Here is a 19,720-nt window from a genome sequence, read left to right on the forward strand (position 1 = left end):
CAAAACCGCCTTCTCTCTGGGCCGGTGCAGGGGCCCAGCCCCCCCATCCGCGATTTCACGGAGGGGCCCAGAAAGGTCAGCTCACGAGCCAAGGTCACGGGGCATCTGCCCTTCGAGGCTGGGTTCCCCTTGCCTTTTTGCAACCGCGGCCCTTGCAGCCCCTTTCTCCCGGGGAGAGGGGCTTCGCAGGAGCCTGGGGGGAAAGATGACATGGGGCCTGTATAAGGGAGTCTGCAAGAACCTCATTGGGACTCTGGCTGCAAGAAAAGGCTCAGAGGATGTAGAGATGGGGTCAGTAAAGGCTACTCAAGGAAGAGCCTTTCTCTGCCAAGCGCTTAATTTTAGAACATCCTAAAACTAGACTTGAAGTGGTTACTACTAACTACTTGATTTTTATGCCTGATATCAGCTGTATTTCCAGACTCTCTGAAAAGGGATTTAAGATCTGCAGTGTAGGATAACAGATTACCCTAAATGTTGCCATAATTTTACTAACTGACACCACTAATTTTATTAATCTTTACCCCATAAAATACAAAGGTTCCAAATCCTGTGCATCTCTCACCTATGCTGCCTCGGTTTCCCCCCACCCACACTCATACTCTCCCAGCCTCTCCTGGCTCTGTGTGTGTGTATGTATGTCTCTCCACCTCTGTCTGTCTCTTTCTCTATCTGACCAAGATGCAGCCACTGCTACACCAGCCCACGCAGTAACTCCTGGGCTCTGGCCGGACAAGGTATTTTTAGGATCTGAACCCCATGTTCTCAGACAGACATTAATAACCAATAAAGACAGTCGGTTATACCTGCAGTACTCTCAGAGCCCAGCCCAGAGATGGGGTCCATTTCCAGGCAGAGCAAGGGACATGCTCACAAATGCATGGGGAGAAAAGGACTTTCTAAAGCTGGAGAGATGAATTCTGACCTCTGCCACAGAATCAGGATCATCTCCCTACCCCAGCCTCCCCTAGTCCAGGCCTTTCAAAGAAGGCGTCTATCCTCTGAACTTCTTCCCTGAGAACAGGGCAGTCCTTTCTGTAGTCTAGCCTGCAAACTGCACAGGAGTCCCTCAAACCAATGACGGCTGTACAAACAGGGGCTGTTGGGTCTCAAGTCACAAACTGTGGAGAGTCCCTCTCCCCATGATCTGTCCGTCTCGACAATTCATTCCCCAACATTGCTGAAGCACCTACACCCTGTAGGCACTGTGCTGGGAGCCAAGGACATGGAGATGAGAGAGACATGGCCCTGCCCACGAGGCGTGCACGGTCTGACGGCTTTACTCGACACTGACCTCCTACTGTGTACCAGGTCTGTGCCAGGGCAGGAAGTGCAAGGGTGAGCAAGGAAGACCCAGAGCCCAGGTACCACAGAGCTCCCAGACAATTACTATGCCACCGTGCTAGGTGCTGCGAGGGGGAAGTACAGGTAGGTGCTGGCAGGGCACATGGACCACCCCAGGTCTGGAGAAACCAGGGGTGTGGATTCTTCAATTCATTCTTAAAATCCCAGGAAGGTTGCAGGAGGAAGCCAGACGGGCCCTCGTGCTGACCAGCAGTCACCACTGTCATCTAGCCTGTTTCTCTGCTGCAGTCCTAGCCCCAGCGTCTGGGAGCTGGTTTCCTGCTGCACTGGGGTCTAACTCTTCCCCCACATCTGTCCTAACGCCTCCTTTCAACCCCTTGTCATTCCCTGCCCCGCCCCCGCCTGAACGGCTCTAGTGACCCCCAACCCAGCATGGCTCTGTGCCCTCTGCAGAAGTTTAGGGAGACAATGACCCCAGGGCTCTTGGCCCACCAGGAGACCAATGGCCTCCCCAGGGCCTTCCACAGGAAGCTGGGAGCCAGGTGGGTGTGGTCACCCAGGGCCACAGGAGTTTACAGAGCTGAGGTCTCCCCTGCTCCCCACACGCCATGGTGGTTCTGGAGGAGGGGTCAGCTCTCTCCTCTCAGCCTCCTTTCTCTCTGGGATCCCACCCCCCCCCAAAACCAGGCACACATGGTCCCCCCCAATCCATCTGCATTTCAAAGAAAATCCACTCCATATGTTTCTGATTCATTTACACTTCAACTCGGCATGGGGGGGCACAGAGCAGGGCGCCTTGCCTCCAAGCCCCCCACCACTCTAGGGGAACTGGAGAGCATGTGTCCCCTTTAGGGACAGGAAGCAGTTACAGCCCAGCCATCTCGACCTGAGGGGGGCTGCAGGGCCAAATTCCTACTGTGTGGGCTCCTATGGGGGGGGTTATAGTGTACCTCAGGTGGCCCTATCCACGTGCCTTCATAGTGGGAGGGAGTATAGAGGTGTCAGGGCATGGGAAACCCTGCGCATGCCTTGGAGACAGGATAAGGGCTCAATGGACATTCTGGGACACATGGTAAGACATAACATAACATGACCCCTATCCCTCTCCTGCTGGGGGCTACTTTCTCACCATGGATCTGGGGCTTCCATCTGCCCTAGAATCAAGAGATTAAACCCCTTAGAATGGATCACCAGAGCCAGGAGACTTTCCCCCTTACAAGGCTAGGCTTCCCATCCTTCCCAGCCTAAGGATGATTGGGTTGGGGTGGGGGGCATGACTGGGGAGGCTATGAGCCTTATTTCCCCACACCTGGCCCTCTCTTCCACAAAGCAGGGTATCCAAGACTATTTAAAGGGGGACATGCACATATGTGGTATATGGGGCACACTAAGGATACATGCCACCCCTGTACCAACAAGCCACTCAGATCTTTCTGCCAAGAGTCCAGTGTTCTAATGGGAAAATAAAGCAAAGAGGTTTGACTGGGTCAGTGTCCCCCCCACCCCTTACAGCAGCCCACTGCCCAAGTGAGGGGCATGATTAAAGGTGTATCCACTCCCTTCCCCATCTTTGGAGGGGACATGTCTTGAAGTAGTCTCTGTTCCTCACCCTAATTGCTCTGATATACACCAAAAAACGAAAGGAAAGCATGGACATGAGTATCTGACTAGTAGTCCTAAGAGCCACTGGGACTGCGAACCCCACGATTCTAGTGTCTGAATGTGAACCCAGGATGGAAGCATAAATCTTGGCGTGAATCTATGTGTGAACTCCAGAGTCCCCATGTGACTGTGAATTCTCCAGATGGGAGTGTGAGTCTGAGGGTGAGCCCTAAGATGGAAGTATGAGTCTCACTGCGAGCACCAAGATCTAATGTCAGTCAGAATGTGAGCTCCAGAGTGGAAGTGTACACCTGAGTGTGAATCCAGGTCCCAGTATGCACCTGACTGTAAGTTCCAGGTTTCCCATGTGAGTGTGAATGTTGAGTTCCAGGACTGAAGTAGAAGTAGAGGTGGGTTCCGTGATTCTCACATAAGTCTGCGTTAAGCATCAGGGTTCTAGGGTAAGTCTGAGTGTGGGCCTTGCTCCTAAAGGTATTCTGAGTATGAGCTAAGGTTCCCCATGTGAGTGCGAATGCAAACACTAGGGTCCCTTTGTGACTCTAAATGTGAGCCCCAAACTCCCCAAGTCTGAGTGTGAGCATTAGGATCCTAGTGTAAGTCTGAGTGTGAGTTCCAGGACCCTAATGTGACTCCAAGGTCCCATGATCTCATGTAAATCCAAGGGACTCATCAAGAGCCTGGCATGAGTCTAAGTGTGAGCCCTAGATTCCCATGTGAGTCTTGAGTGTGAGGCCCTGGTCTTAGTGTGACTCTGCAAATGAGCCCCAGACGGTGAATCTGAGTAAGTTCCAGGGGATTAGTGTGAGCCCCAGGGTCCCAGTAAAACTCAGAGGGTGGGCTCAAGGTGTCAAGATAATTGTGTGAACCCACATGAGTCTGAGCATAACCCCAGGACCCTAGAACGAGGTGAAGTGTCCCTGTGTGAATCTGCACACGACTTCCAGAGCCCCAGGAATTGTGAACATTAAACTCCTAGTCTTTGTATAAGACTCAGGGTCCAGGTGGAGTGTGAGCCCTGACCCAGTGAGAACCTGAGCTCCCCTCCACCAGTTCTTACTAGGACCCCCAGGAACCTGCCTAAAGGATTTGTGTGGGTTGTGACAGTGGAAGCTGGGGCCACAGCTTATAGAGACACACAGACCCCTCCACCACCAAGCTCCGGCTCGCCCTACAGTCACAGGAAAATACATACTCAAGCCCATCCCCACACATGCAATGGCATACAACCACACAAGAGAGTTAGGCACACAAAAAGACACCTGGTGTCTCAGACCCCTGGACACACAGCGATTACAGATGCACAAACACACTCAGCATGTCAGACCCCAACCACCTCAGAGATTACCGCCACACGAATATGGACCAAATATTGCAGGCAAAACAACTAGTGTTACAGACACACTCCTACGGCGGCATGCAGATACACACCCAATGTTGCAGACAAGCTGCCAGCAACACACAGACGACTCTCAAAAAGAAAGACTAGACGGAAAGAGAAAGAAAATCCTGAATTTTCAACAAGGCGTGAAATAGTCCTAGCCGCCTGAAGCTACTGAGGGGGGAGGGGGCCAAGCGAGCCAGCGAGCGCGAGAGCTAGACGCTGCAGGAGAGGCTCGGGAGAGGCGAGGGGAGCAGAGGAGCCCGGGAGGAGAGCTGTCCGTCTGGTGACCTCCCCGCGGCCCAGCCCCCACGCACGGGAGATTCACTACTTCGAACAACACAGGGACACCCGGGCCAGCTCACACTGAGCCGCACTAGAGGAGACACCCACGGGCAGACTCACAAAGAGACACTTGGGGATACCACACAGGCGGACTCAAACGGACACACAACGCTGGGACTTAGAGACAGTGGAGGAGACCCACTGCACGCCGATACACACCGGCGGACTCACGAAGAAACCACACAGGCAAGCTCACGCCAAAACGCACAGATACACAGAGGCAGATTCACACGGACACACAGACACCGGCAGACGCGCCACCGTCCGTTCACACCCGCGGGCGCTTTGAAGTCCAGATTTCGGCCAGAGGAAGACGCCGCCTCCCGGGAGCGCAGGGGTCACGGGGACCAACCCCCAGCCCCGGAATTTTCCCAAAACCTGCGCGAGCGGCTGGGGGGCGGAGGAGAATAGGGACGCTAAGACAATCCGCTCCGATTGTTCGCCCCCAACCACCACCACGCCCAATCCTCCGCGCGCCCGGACGTGGGGGGCCGCTTCTCTTGCGCCCCCGGCCCCGAGTTTTCGGGCAAAGTTTCCCGTGAACTTTCCTGTTCCCCCCGCCCGCGATCCCACGCGTGTCCCCGCCCTCTCCCCGCGCGCACGAGGGCCGCAGATCTGTGGGTACGCCCGCGGGTGGAAGGTCCGGCAGCGCGCGGTCCGCTGCAGAGTACTCACCGCGCCTCCGGCCCGCCTGGGCGCCGCGCCGCGCCCTCCGATCGCCCCCGGCCGGGAGCAAGGCAGGGAGCGCGGAGCCAAGAGTCGCTGTCGGATCCCGCCGCCGAGCCCCGCGCCGCGCGGGCTGGAGCCGCCGCCTCCGCTGCCGCCGCCGCCGCCCGCTCTGCACCGGCTCCTCGGCGCTCGGAGGCTTTAACCCCCCCCATCCTCCTCCCTCCCTCGCGCGCTCCCTCCCTCCTTCCCTCGCCCATGTGACCGCGGGCGCCCGCTCGGCCGCGCGCGCCCTCACTCCCCTCCCCCTCCTGCCTTCCCTCCCCGCGCCTTCGCGGCCGCGCGCCACGGCCCCCTCCCCGCCACAGCCCCCGCGCGCATCCGCCCTGGCACGCTCCCGCGACTGGCACGCGCGGGCACGCTCGCCGTGCGCAGGCCTGTGATCCCCAACTCCAACTCACCCCGCTCTGGCACGCGCCCTACCCCCCGCTGGCACACACGCCCGCTCTGGCACGCGTGCCCCCCTCACCGTCGCCCTTGTTCGGGCGCGCCTTCCAGACGGCTGTGGCCCTCGCGCCTAACGCGCAGCCCCGGCAGCGCCTTTACAAACGCGCGCGCACACACACCCACACCCACTCCGCCCGCTCCCCCAGGGCCGCTGGGCGCGCACCCCCGAGGTCGCACAATCACACTCACTCCGGCGGCCTCGGCCAGGTCTCTCCGCACACTTCCGCACCTTCAGGCCCTGACTGCATCACACCGACATCCTGGCACACCCCAGGCCAACTCTCGAGGTCCTCCCTCCGGCACCGCACGCGAGCCAACCCCCACTCCCGGCCCCCCTCCCAGTCACACAGAGATGACCTTTGGCCGCGGAGGGACGGGGACTTTACGTCCCATGTCCCGGATGGACCGGGCTGGGACCCCAGGCCCTCACTTCCCACCGCGTCTCCGATGATACCATCCCCCTCTCCTTCCTTACCCTCCGGGGCCCACGGCCTGGGGAGACGTCTCCAGGGGCCGCATGAAGAGCAAAGAGAGGTTGCGCTCCTCCTGCCTGGACGCGCGGTTCCAGGGCACGGGGCACGTGCCTCCAGGAACCTGGCGCTGGCGGCTCACCCCTCGAGCCTTCCTTGCACAGCGTGGGCCTCCGAGGGCCGCTGTGCTCACTTCACTCGCCCCCTCCCACCCCGGGCCTCCGGTCTCGCTGCAATGGGGGGGATTAAGGTGAGACAACCGCACCGACTTCTGAGGTCACGAAGAAGCCCAATGGAAAGGGCGAGTGCCAGAAGCTGCAGAACGTAACTAGTGGCTCGCTCCCATCTCCACCCCACGGATTTTTCACCTGACCTTTGACCCATATCCCTGCGCCTTCTGTTGCCCCTTTCTCAGTCCGGGGAGCTGCTCCAGACCTGGGCTCGCGAAGCGGAAGGGAACTATCTTGCTATTTCCTCACACTTCCCCCCCAGGAGGCTGCTGCCCAAAGCAGCCGGGCCCTTTCCCAACAAATGCCGCAGGGACTCTCACGGCAGAGGAAAAACCTTCCCGCCACTGCCGGGTCTTTTCACTTTCACTTCGGTGGCCGCAGAATACCCCAGTGCAGCCGGCTGAAGTCAGCTGGGGCTGAGGCCCAGAGAGGGCCAGCGGGACTTAAGAACACACAGCGAAACAGTGGCGCCCAGTTGAGGTCCAGCCCAGACCTAGCCACAGTAGGTGTCTCCTCCTCGGCCTCTCTGGGCCCTCCAGCCTCCAGGTCGCCGGGCTGCGGGCCAGGAGGAGATGGTGGGTGTGGGGAAGGGGCGGGGGTGGGGTGGAGTGGAGCGCAACGGAATCTGTGGGGGGAACAGGAATTGCTCCTCCCCCTGCGCTGGAGCGGGGCCTGGGCGAGGTTCAGAGATGAAGGGGGGCCGCTCCTCCCTCCGAGGGCTGGACGAGCCAGATCTGTCACAAGGGGCCGGAGAGGGGCGGCCGGGAGCCGAGATCGGCGGGTCATCGCGGGCTGACTTGACCTCCGGATGCTCCCGTGTTCCGGGCTCAGCCGCGTTCTGCCAGGCTGGGAGCATTCGGGAGCTCTGCTCGGGACCAACGTCCCCTTTCCACCGGGGAACGCGGGGTCTGCCCACCGTGGGTTACGGTCGGCTGAACCACAGACCGCAGGTGATCGGGCAGTGTCAGCGCGCAACGGCCGGGGTCCGGAAGCCGGACGTGCCCTTGTGTCCGAGGGTGGAAGAGGACGAGGGGCGCACGTCGGGCCGGGGCCGGGCGTCGGTCGGTCCTCGAGGCGCGGGATCCCGCTTCTCCGGGTCCGCAGCGACATCTGGCGGGCAGCGCAAGGCGCGCGTTTCGCCTGCAGCTGAGGCACCCGCTTCGCGCAGAGGCAGCGCCCACTTACCGACCCGGGTGCGGGCCCCAGCCATCGCACCGCCACCGCCTGGCCTAGAACCGAGGCTCCTTCCACCTGAGCTAGGGCAACCGCGTACTCAAGGGTTTCCGCTCCTGCCGCCTTTGATGCCCTTCCTGCACTCTAGCCTCCGGCCAGCCTAAGCCTCGGAATAGAATCCTGCGGCTCCCCACTTGAGGTTCAGTCCAGGCTTCTTGGGGTCGGGCGTCAAAGTCCTGCAGGATCTGTCTCTGTCTCCTCCTGTCCAGCTTTATTAGGCGCTCTTATCCCAGGCCTCCCAGCTCCGCACCAGTCCCCTTCTCTGTCATGGCCAGGTACCCTTAAGTCAAACCCCACTTCATTACACCCCTCTCATCCATACAGGCATTGGCTCCCCCATCTTCACTTCTTTCATGAGGGGATGGTGCAGGAACTAATACCCCAGAGCAGGTGCCCTGGTGCCCTGGTGCCCTGCAAGTGATGGGGATGCCATATTTGGTAGTCCTGAGAGGCCTTGGGAGATTGGAGAAAGTTCTCCTTGACTTTGAGTCCCTGGAGTTTTACACCCACCATGAAAGGGTGTCTTTGGTCAAGACTTCTGGCTTCATCCTCCACCCTTCACCTAAGGTGACCTAAGCTTGGACCACCTCCTATCCCCATTTCCCAGAAATCAGCTGGGCCATCCCAAGCCTTTGGGCAGCAAGGACCCTTCCCCAATCCTACTGCTGTGTCCACAAGGAGAGCCCCCACCCCACTTCTGTGGGCCACCCTTTGCAGTGCTCCTTCAGGAAATCGCGGTGATTTCTAAACTGCTATATGTCCTCTCCACCCTGGTGCACATACCTGGCTACCAAAAGTTGCAAACACTTGCACACAGGCTCTCTGTCTTACAAGTTGCAAACGCACGATCACATAAAGTCACACAGTCTCAAGTTGTCAAATGTGTATGTTCATCTTCACTATGACACACTGGAAGTCCCGTGCTTCTGGTCGGGAGCTAGAGGTCCCAGAATAGAGGGACTGAGTCCCCAAATTACACATTTACACACGTTACCCACACAGAGATACAGCCACATACATTACCATGTATTCAGTCACACCCGTGTGTCACACAGGCACACACGCAGAGTCACACACGCTCTCAATCACACAAAGTCCCTGGGGTTTGGCGAGGCGGGGCGGGCTCCGGGAGGCAGTTACGTAAACGCCCTCACGGCCCCCCTTCTCCCCCTTACCCCACCCCCCTGCTTCCTCGCGCAGTGCCAGCGCCCGGGGCGGCTTGGCCGGGGCCCGGGAACAGCTCGGCCTCGCAGAGGCTCCAGGCGCCGAGAAACCCGATCCCGACACAGCCCCGGGCTGAGCCAGTGAAGGGGGCCCAGAGCCTCCCCCAACTCAGGGACCAGCCCAGCCCCCCAAGGATGGCTCACCCCCATCCCGGGACAGCTCCCAGGCCCGACACCTGGGCTCACTCACAGACCCCCCTCCTGCAACCCTGTCCTCCGGACTGCGGCCGAAGTGTGCCCTGACCCTTCCAACCTCTTTCTGCACCAGAAAAGGGCGGAGAGTTCGGAAAGGTAGAGACTGGGGGAAGACTGAAGCCATAATGGGGAAACCTAAGTATTCAGCCTGGAATTGCCTCCAGTTGCCTAAATTATCTCTTCTGCTCTCACCAGAGCCCTCTAAAATCATGTTGATAGAGAGGTCTGCCCCAGACACCAACATATTCCATCAGAATTCTAAATTCTTCCGATAGGCCCAAGGCCTCTCCTCCCTTTCCTTAATATTCTTCTTCCTTAGTTGGAAGTTCTAACTCCAGTCTAACCCCATTTCCTCCTGTTTTGCTAAGAAGGAGGTTTGAGGGCAAGGTGAGGCAATGGGAATGAAATCTCTGAAAGGGGGAAGGATTGAAGCTTTGGAAGTCCCCGGAAGCCAGGGGCTGGGAGCTGAGAGGAGGGGAGGGAATGCTGGCTCCCCTTCCCCCTCAGCACAGCCCCTACCCCAGTCTACAGCCCGGATTCGATTTTTCACAATAGCTTTTGAGCGTCCGCCTGGGCTGCCCAGGCCCAGGCGGAAAGGGAATTTCCCCCTATGTTCTCTGTTAATGAACAAAACATTTCATGTTGAAATTCCTCTTCTGCCCCCAGCCCAATGTCTCCAGGGCCCCCCAGCCTGACCAATCAAGGGGACCACTGGGAAGGGGAGAAACAGAGTAGGGGGCAGTCCCCAGGGGAAGCACAATTTACATTGAGGGGCATCTTTTTTCATAAATAATTAGGGTGGCTTCTTTTTTCACTTTTGGCTAAAATTACCCACTCCTGTGGCAGCTTCCCAGAAAGGGCGGCGGAGGGCGGCTGGAGCTGTCCCGAGGCCCAGGACACGGCCCCCCTCCCCCGGGCAAGGAGCCCTCCCTGAGTTGTTTTCCTGGTCCCTTCCTCTTGGATGTTTTTTTTTATTATTATTATTAATCACATTTTCCATCCACAGGCCCAGTCCAGACCCCCTCCCCCTGGGGTCAGGGCTGGAAGGGAGGAGGAGCCGGCTCCAGGGAGATGAGTTGGGGACAATTTGGGCAGTGACCCCTGGTTGGCCCCAAAGAGGCTGACAGTAGCATATCATAGAACACACCCTCACAATCCTGGCACATAGTAGGACCTTAATACATGTGGAGTAAATGAATAAACAGGTGGCTAGCTGTTTGCTGTACCCAGCTAGCAAAGCCCCATGAGGGGGGATCTCAGGTGCAGCTAAAAGGACACAATCACTATGACAAAGCTTAACGGTATATTACTTGCAGGTCCTCAAGCCAGGCACGGGGACCAGAGAGGGGCATACATCAGTCTTCCGTCCCAGACCTTAGCAGAGGGGTAATGTGCACTTGGGGAAGCAGACTTCTCTGTTTAAGTCAGCCAAAGGTAGGGTGCACTACTTTCCTGGGGTTGTTTCCTATGGGGTCTTTCAAATGGCTTTGGTGGCAAGGACCATTGACAGACCACGCTATAGTTAAGGTTACCTCTCAGCCGAGGAGCTGCCTCTCTGACCCAGCCAGACTCGGCCAGGCCTAGGCAGCAAATAACTGATGTTCTGACTGCTCCCAGGACTGGGAGCCACCCACTCAGAGTCACACAGTGAGTTACGGTGAGGATTAGGGCAAGTCCCCAGGAATGCCGATGGCTCCCCCATTCATTAGTCAGTCAGTAGTATATACTGAGCACCTACTATATGCAGGCATTGAGCTAAGTGCTGGTTTACAGCAGTGAATCAAATAGACCAAAAAAATCCCTACTCTCTCAAGGATGTGGAGCAACTGGAACTCTATATTCTGCTGGTGAGTGTGTAAGCCACTTCAGAAGGCTTTTTGGCAGGCTATATACTAAGGTGAACATATGGATACCTTATGACCCAGTGATGCCACTGCTAGATATATACCCAACAGAAATGATTATGTTCACCAAGAGACGTGTACCGGAATGTTCACAGCAGCTTTATTCATAATAGCCCCATGCCAGACAAACTGAATAGATTATGCTATAGCCATAGCAATGAAAAAGAACTACAGCTATACACAACATGGATAAATCTCATAGACAAAATGTTGAGCAAAGAAAAAAATAGACACAGAAACATACATACTAAATGATTTCGTTTATATAGAGCTCAAGAACTGGCAAAACTAATTTATGGTGATAGAAGTCAGAGTAGTAGTTACCTTTGTTGGTACCAGCACATATGTCAAAATTCAATCTGTACCCTGTAAGGTTTGTGCACCTTACTATATATATATTTTTTTTGCCTCAAAACCAAGCATTTAGAAATCCCCTGTTCTCATGGGGCCCACATTCTTGTCAGGAGATACTAAACAAAATAGGTAACTATATAGTTTCTCCATACTAGAGAGTCTGCCTGACTCTCCAGCCCCCTCAGGCAAGAGGTGACAGCCTAAATGTCACCTAAGAGAGGCCTAAACTAGGGCCCTTGTCCTCTCTCATAGTACCGTTCTCCTTTTCCTTCTAGTAGTTAGAGTGACTTTTACTTGTGTGGTGCCTGTGAGCTCCATGCAGGTAGAGCTGGGCCTGGCACAGGTGCTCCTAATATTTGAAATAGATTCAAATATTGATTGATTGAATGAATGAGTGAAGCAAGCAAGCAAGCAAACGAGATATCCTTGACCTGGGAGAAGTAAATGAAAACCCCAGGGCACGAGGGGGCGGGGGTGGGAGGACCTGGAGTCTATCTGAATGGGTGGAACCTCGAGGGATAGGAAAGAGGGCTTGGTATCCAGCAAGGGATTAGGTAAAGGAAACAAGGGGAGCAGAGCCTGGAAGGTGGGCTGGGGCAGCCTGGATGGCTGAGACCACATCCTGAAGTGCCACTGGTGCCAAGGCTGTGGAGGCCTGGAAGGGTGTCAAGTTGGTAAGGAACATAAAGAGACTTGAGTTTTGTTTTTTGTTTTTGTTTGTTTGTTTGTTTTGTTTTGAGATACCAGGGCCAGGGATTGAAGCCAGGACCTCATGTGTGGGAAGCCAGTGCTCAACCATGGAGCCACATCAGCTCCCAAGGAGAGTTGAGTTTTAGCAAGATCTTCAGGCTGCTAGTCAGAAAGGATGAAGCTGGAGGCACAGTGGTCAAGGAGGAGATGTTTCCAGTGATCCGTAAGAGACAGAACTGCAGCCTGCCCTGGCTCCGGGCAATGGGGCTAGAGAGGGAGGACAGGGCCCTGGGAGCAGGGACTGAGGGAGCAGTGGTTAGATTCTTCATCTTCTCCCACGACCTCTGAGGACCCCGTGCCATGTTCCCCATACACAGGAAACAGGTTCCCTGGACGCTTGCTCTCCCAAGGCCCTCTGGGCTAAGGTTGGAAAGAGAAGCAGGCAAATAGGGAGGGCGCAGAAGGTCCAGACAGGGAGGAGAGAGACCAGGGAGGTGGCAGGGGACTGGCAGGGGTGGGAGAGGAGCAGGGGACTGTGTGTATTTGAGGGCAGAAGCCGGGAGCACCAAATTACAGATACGACCTTTCATTTCGTGTTGTGGCTCTGATCCCCCACTCCGTTCTTCATGGAAGAGGTGACTGTCTTCAAAGGGTTGTCTCCTTCCAGTGCTGGTCCAGATTCTGACCTTGATCCCTGCTGCTCCAGGGTGCTACCCTGATAGTAAAATTAGGATTTCCAACTAGGACTGAGAGCTGTGGGCTCCCAAGATTGGTTCCCTCCCTTCATTCCTGGCCAGACAGTGATTTACTGGGTGGAGGTGGGGAGGGAAGAAAAGAGGCCCAATTCCACCCCCCCCCCCACCCCCCCAGGAACGCACCTGTGAAGATTGAGAAGTCAGAGAAAAAGAGAGATTTAAAGACTGAAAGCCAGAGACACCAAATCCCAGGAAAACAGACAGAGGTAGAGGGGGATTCCAAGAGAGAAAATTGAACGAAATTCAGTTCAACAGACAATTATTAGCGCCTACTGTGTGCCAGGCCCGGAGGGAACATTGTGTACAAAAGCTCAGACGACTCCCAGGTTTTTGGCATGAGCAACCTGCAGATGATGGTGCCATTCACCGAGCTGGGGAGGGTGGAAGGGGCTCAACGTGTCCAGTTGAAGGGTCTGTGAGTTGGCTGGGCAGGCGCAAGGATGAGAAGGAGCAGAAGTGTCCTCAAGCAGTTGAGAGGGCTGACTGGCTGGAGGAGGACTAGGGAGCAGGAAGGAGATGTGATGGGAGATGGAGGGGAGGGGAGGATTGAGGCTAAAACCCCCAAGAGCGGTGAGGCGGGGAGGGGATGTAGTGCAGTGGTTGAGCACCTGCTTCCCAAGTATGAGTACTGGGTTCAATCCCTTGTACCTCCTAAAAGAAAAAAAAGAAGGACAGAGAGGGAAAACAGACTTCCAAAACACAGGGAAGGTGCAGTGGCCCGGGAGGTAGAAGCGCCAGGAGACAGGTTTGTCGCTCCGTGCTGAGGCCAAGTATGACCCTAGGCTTTAGCGGCCAGGAGCAGGGCAGGGCCAGAGGCCCAGCTGGGGCCATGGAGCCAGCCAACATGGAACCCTCCACAGGCTCTCTTCCTTCAGCCTCCCCTACTGCTCTCCTGAGCCCTGCCTGTCTGGGGGCCCCCTCAGCCAGACCCAGGAACAGGGAAGAACAAAAAAACTGCCCCCCAGCCCTCCAGACTGCCATCTCTGAGCCCCTGGCTCCTGGCCTTCCCGGGAGGGCCCTTCCCCAAGCTCAGGAGGCCGGAGCAGTTGGGGAAGGCTGGGGACCCTGGGGGTAATTGAAACCAGGGCTAAGACATTAGAAACCATAACGCCGGCTCCCCGGCTCCCCCAGGGTAGCTCCTGGTTTTCTTCTCTCCCCGATCCTCCCTGCTGCTGACAGCTCCACTCTCCCAGCTCCCACCAGCTGGGCTGCTGACCTTCCTCCCCAAACCAGCTAGAGGAGGCTGTCATCCAGGAGGCACCCAAACCAGTCCCCAGGGACGTCTCCCCGTGCTCAGGCGACCTCAGTGTATACTAAGGCTAACCCCCATATCAAAGTGTCCCCAAATTCTCATTGCAGAACCTATCCTAGGGGGTTTAAATGAGACACTGGGAAGGATTCCCCAACAGTGAAAGAGAAAAGAGGAAAGTTGGGGATGGGGGCAGGTGGGCCTCTCAATCAGCAGGTGTTCAATAAATGTGTGGGAAAGAAATGTGTGGGTCCCACCAGAACTGGGTGCTGGCAGGAGCAAGGGGCAGGGCAGGCTGCCAGCCAGGGTGGCAGGGAGGAGGGGGTCAGATAAGGAACTCCATGGCCTGGAGTCCCCCTCCCAAGGCAGTCTCCCCGCCCACCCCCTCTCCCGCTCCCTCTCCCTCCCTCCCTCTCTCCCACAGTCCTTGTGTCTGACAGAAAGGACAGGAAGCCGCACGTTTGTAGGCCTGATGGGAAGGCCCTCCCACTACACAGCTGTCTGAAGATGCCAAGATTCCCAGATTCTCTGTGAGCGCTGGCCTGGAGAGTCTGCTCCCGCCTCTGTCTCTCTGTCTGTCTGCCTCCCTGTCTCCTTAGACCCAAAGGGTTCAAAACCTACTCTACCACTTTTGTGGTTTTGTGGCCTCAGGCAAGTGACTTCATGTCTCTGGGCCTCAATTACCTCAGAAGTAAAATGGGATCATAATTGTGCCTATTTCCTAGGGTTCTTGTGAAGATGCAATTAAGTGAGCTAACCCAGTCAAGGCCTGGTGGCTAATAAAGCCCCTTCACATCCTGGCTTGGGCTTTCTCCCCATCTGCCTACATCCTCCTCTGTCTCTCTTGGTCTTTGTCTCTCTCTCTCACTATGCCTCTCCTGACCTCTTCTTCTCTGTCCGTGTCTGGCTCTGCCTGCAGTCTCTCAGACAGACCTGCCTGACCCTGTTCCAACCCTGCTTGCCACAGCCGGCCCAGGTGGGGTGGGATGAGGGTGTCCAGAGAGATTTTTTTATTCAAACATGGAATTCCTGGCAGCAGGATCACGCCTGATCCTGAACATGGGTGAATCACAGTTGGTGGGGAGACGCTCATGTTTGTGGCCCTTCCAGGCTAGGCAGGAGAGCCAGGGGCTCGGCCCGGCAGCCTCTTGGAAGAAGGGAGACTTGCCCTGACTGCTGTGGCTGCCCCTATGCCTGGGCCCAGGCCAGATTCCCCAGACCTAGCACCTGTCCGGAAGGGAGACAACCCGCCCAGTGCCCAGAACTGAAAGGGGAATCCCTTCACCCCTGCTTAGGGTGGCTTACCTGCCCCAGCTCCTGCTCTGAGTCTCCCATACTCCACCCCAAACCTCATATGGAGGTACCTCCACAGATTCAGCTTCTTTTCTCTCTCTCAGCTTTGATCCATGACTTTGGCTTCAGCATAAGCTTTGTACCCCCAAAATGAGGCCGCCAGGGATGGGAAGCTGTAGTGGTTAAAGAGTCTGTGTTCTTTATCTGGACCAAAGAGCCTTTTCTTGTGTGTGTGGGAGGGACACAAGAAATCCAAATGTCATTTCTATGTCACTGTGGACCTAGGAGGGCAGAAGGCAAGGTGTAAAATAAGTGCTCATCAAATATATACCAAATGAAGGAGGGGCAAACAGAGGCCCCCAAACAGGGACAGCCAAGGCTGAAGCAAACAGAAGCCTGGATAGACTATGGGAGAAGATGTTGCTTGACTCTGCGGCTCAGCAAGGAGTCTTCTCTGGGGCCAAGACCTGGTCTCAACTAGTTGCAGATGCCCCCACACCTGTGCCCTAGCCAGACCCCCTCACATCAGCACTTAGGCAAAGGGCCAGATGAGTGAGCCACTAAGATTTCCCGAACACATCATTGCCCTAGGTGCCCACCAGCTTCAAGAAGAGTGCTCGGAGGAATTGGATATGGTTCAAGTGATTGGGCTCCCATCTACCATATGGGAGGTCCAGGGTTTGATTCTTGGGGCCTCCTGGTGAAGGCAAGCTGGACCGCATGGTGAGCTGGCCCAAATGGAGAGCAGGCCCCTGCAGAGTGCTGGCCTGAGTAGCGAACTGGCCCCTGCAAGAGTGCTGGGCCACGAGGCAAGCTGGCCCAAGCAGAAAGCTGATGCAGCAAGATGATGCAACAAAAAGAGACACAGGGGAGAGACAATACGAGATGCCACAGACTGGGAAACTGAGGTGGCGCAAGAGATTGAGCACCTCTCTCCCACTCTGGGAAGGTCCCAGGATCAGTTCCCAAGTGCCGCCTAAAGAGAAGACAAGCAGGCACAGAAGAACGCACAGGGAATGGACATAGAGAGCAGACAATGGGGGAGGGGGGATAAATAAATAAAAATTAAAAACAAAAAGAGTGCTAGGTCTACAAACCTAGAGAGGGAGAAACACTGGACAAGGTCACGCAGCAGGCAGGGGCTGGATCAGGAATGCTGGGTCCTGGCAGCCAGCCGGGGCCTGTCATGGGAATCCTGTGCCAACACTATGACAGCCCCAAAGCAGCATTTGTGTGGGGAGAGTTCCTAAGAATCGTTGAACATGTGGGTGGCTGGGCCAGGGGTGGAGCATCCCGTAAGTCCAGGACAGATGTGCAGTTTGCTGTCCTTCCCATCCCGTCAGATAGAATCCCGTCAGATTGGGACAAGAGGCTGAGTAAGACAGAACCACAGAGAAAGGAGGAGTGAGAATTTGGGAGAGAGACCAAGAAATAGACACACTCAGAGACAGAGTCAGACACCAAGACAGAGATGCAGAGAAAGATGTGTGAGTCAGAGACACAGAGACAGGGAGATGCAGAAAGAGGGAGAGCCATAGAATTAAAGACATGAGACAGAGACAAGGAGAGACATAAAGTCAGAGAGGAACATAAGATCCCAGAGTCACAGAGGAACAATGGTGTGGAGTCAAAGATATAGCAACTGGGAGGCAGAAAAAGAGAGTTGAGAAGAAGACAGAAGGAAAAGACAGAGAGATGAAAAGATCAAGAGAGGCAGAGAGATGGAGGGCAAAGCAAAGAGAGACAAAGACACAGTGAGGTGAAGGGAGAGATCAAAAGAGCAGGAGCAGGAAAAGCGGGCGGCTGAGGAGTCTCCTGGTCTCCAGACTCTCCTGCCTGGTCTCCCCAGGGTGGGGGCCCCCCTTGCTCTAGTCTCTGGTTTCCCTAGCAACGGGGAGGGCAGCACCAAATTTGCATACACATTTACATTCTTTCTGTCTGCATAATTCAACAGGTTTCCTGCATATTCATGAGGCCACAGATGAAGGTGACTCTCCCAGTCCCTCCTGGAAACCTGGCTATTGTGCCCTCTGCCCGCAGTACATGGTCATGGCTCCAGGCCTGGCTTTGCAGGCCCTGACTTGCCCCTGCCAGACCCAGCTAATATTCCCCAAACACTCCCTTGTATTTTCCTTGGGTTGAGCCTCTCGGCCTGCTGGGGATGCCTTTCCTCAGCATCAGTCCTGCCAACAGTACACACACATACACACACACGCACACACGTGCACAGGCAGGTGAATTCCCATGGGGAGGGAGGGATGGCAGGGAGTGACCAGGGCTGTTTCCCTGGTAGAGGAGGTCCCTCCATCACACTTTTCCTCTCTGGGTGTTTCTGACATGTCAAAGAAGGGGGTGCATGAATGAATCCCACTGAGAGAGGTGGGGTGTAAGCTAAACTGAAGGCTGCAAATCGATCAACAGGGAGAGACCTGGGGCACTGACAGAGCCCCTCACAGCCCAGGTTCCCACCAGAGTAATCAGAGGAGCCAGGACAGAGCCCCAAGGAGCCTCAGGAATAGAGGCTGGGGCAGGAAACGGGGAGAGGGAGCCCATGGCCAAGAACTCTTTCAGAGTGCCATGACTTTTTTTTTTTTTAAAGATTTATTTTATTTATTTCTCTCCCCTTTCCCCCACATTGTCTGCCCTCTGTGTCCATTCGTTGTGTGTTCATCTGCATCTGCTTGCATTGTCAGGTGGCACCGGGAAACTGCATCTCTTTTTTGTTCCATCATCTTGCTGCGTCAGCTCTCCATGTGTGCGGTGCCACTCCTGGGCAGGCTGTGCTTTTTTCGCATGGGGTGGCTCTCCTTTCAGGGCTCACTCCTTGTGCATGAGGCTCCCCTACGCGTGGATGCCCCTGTGTGGCATGGCACTCCTTGCACATGGCAGCACTGTGTGTGGGCCAGCTTACCACATGGGTCAGAAGGCCCTGGGTATCGAACCCTGAACTCTCCATATGGTAGGCGGACACTCTATCAGTTGAGTCACGCCCGCTTCTCTGAGTGCCAGGCCTTGAAAGCCCTTAAGGGTTCCAGGGTGAGGCTGTGAGGGGCTTCTCCAGGGCCTGCTCTGCATTTTGTTTTTTGTTTTTTTAGTTAGGCCAGTAGTTTAAGAAATGAGAGAATAGAAATGGGAGAAAATAACAGATTATGGGCCCCAGGTATACTTGCAGGTTGGTTCAGGCAGAAAGGGGGAAAAAAGGGTCTGCCCATATTTTTGACTCTTCCCCTGGATCCTTACTGCAGCCTCCTCACTGCTCCTCCTGCCCTGTGCCCCCAATATGCTCTCCACACTGCAGTAGGCAGAGTTCTCTCCCTCAAACACAAATCTGATTTTCCATATCACTCCCTCCTTAAAGCCTTGGGCGACTCTCCATCACCCTCAGGATGAAGTCCTAACTCTTGGCTAGGCACTCAAGCACTTCCTGTCTGGCCCTCATTCTCCTCTGAGCCTCATTCCTCATACTCCCTGCTTTGAACTTTATGATCCAGCAATCATCTTGTCCTTGGCCCCAAATTCTAATGCTGCTTCTCACCTCTATACCTTGGCTTACTTCCTTTCACCTGGAATTCTTCTGTGTATTCACCACATTGTAGTAAAATTTCTTATATAGCTGTGAGGCTATACCTCTCATGGGACTGGAGGTTCTCCAGCCCAGTGACTGTTTATCACATTGTAGGTGATTAGATATTTTTTGAACTGAGAGGCCACTGAAACCATTTAGGACTAAATCTCAAGTCTAGATTTTATCTTCTCTGTGTCTTGGGTCTCCTGGGGACTACTGCACAGACCCTGCAGAAGAAAGGGATGGGCTATCCCTTTGCAAATGCTGCCACCTTGTGACCAGATCCAGAAGCACACCAGAACATCACCTCTTTAAAGTAGGGATCAATATGGGAATCGGAGATGTCCAACAGAATCAGGCCTGATCTCCACCTCCAGCTGCTCCAGGCTGGTGGTCCAGACAAGAATGGCGCAGGAGGCAGCAGGGATTCAGACCCAGGTGCTGAGAAGCCATGAAGAGAGAGTGCTTGGAGCCCAGTTTTGACCAGTTCCAAGCAGATAGGATGGCACAGAGCTAAGGCTCAGAGGCATGGCACTTGTGAGTAGGGTGAGGCATTCAGTGTGGACAGAACACAGGTCCCAAGGGGACCAGACCAAAGATAGGCCAAGTCATGGGCAGTGGCCAAGGAAGGCCATCCAGAGAAGGAATTTGGATCTTTGTCCTCCAATCTGGGCATGAGGAAGCTAAAGGAGCAGAGGGAAATCTGGGTGTAGCCAGACACTTGGAGGCTCAATC

The 19,720-nt window shown here is 55.5% G+C and overlaps 1 protein-coding gene across 2 annotated transcripts in view; it reads right to left on the reverse strand.

The window, feature by feature from the left end:
• Positions 1 to 6,094, reverse strand: part of CNTFR (ciliary neurotrophic factor receptor) — a 37,698-nt gene extending 31,604 nt beyond the window's left edge. The window contains exon 1 of one of the 2 annotated variants that reach the window (XM_058302015.2): positions 6,014 to 6,094. The gene's annotated coding sequence lies outside the window, so the exon portion shown is untranslated. Of the gene's footprint in view, positions 1 to 5,326; positions 5,445 to 6,013 lie in introns of those variants that run through there. The other variant, XM_023583172.3, reaches the window with a different exon arrangement.
• Between the last annotated feature and the right edge of the window lie 13,626 nt (positions 6,095 to 19,720).

Source organism: Dasypus novemcinctus, chromosome 8 (assembly GCF_030445035.2).
Source record: "Dasypus novemcinctus isolate mDasNov1 chromosome 8, mDasNov1.1.hap2, whole genome shotgun sequence".
Lineage (NCBI taxonomy): Eukaryota > Metazoa > Chordata > Mammalia > Cingulata > Dasypodidae > Dasypus > Dasypus novemcinctus.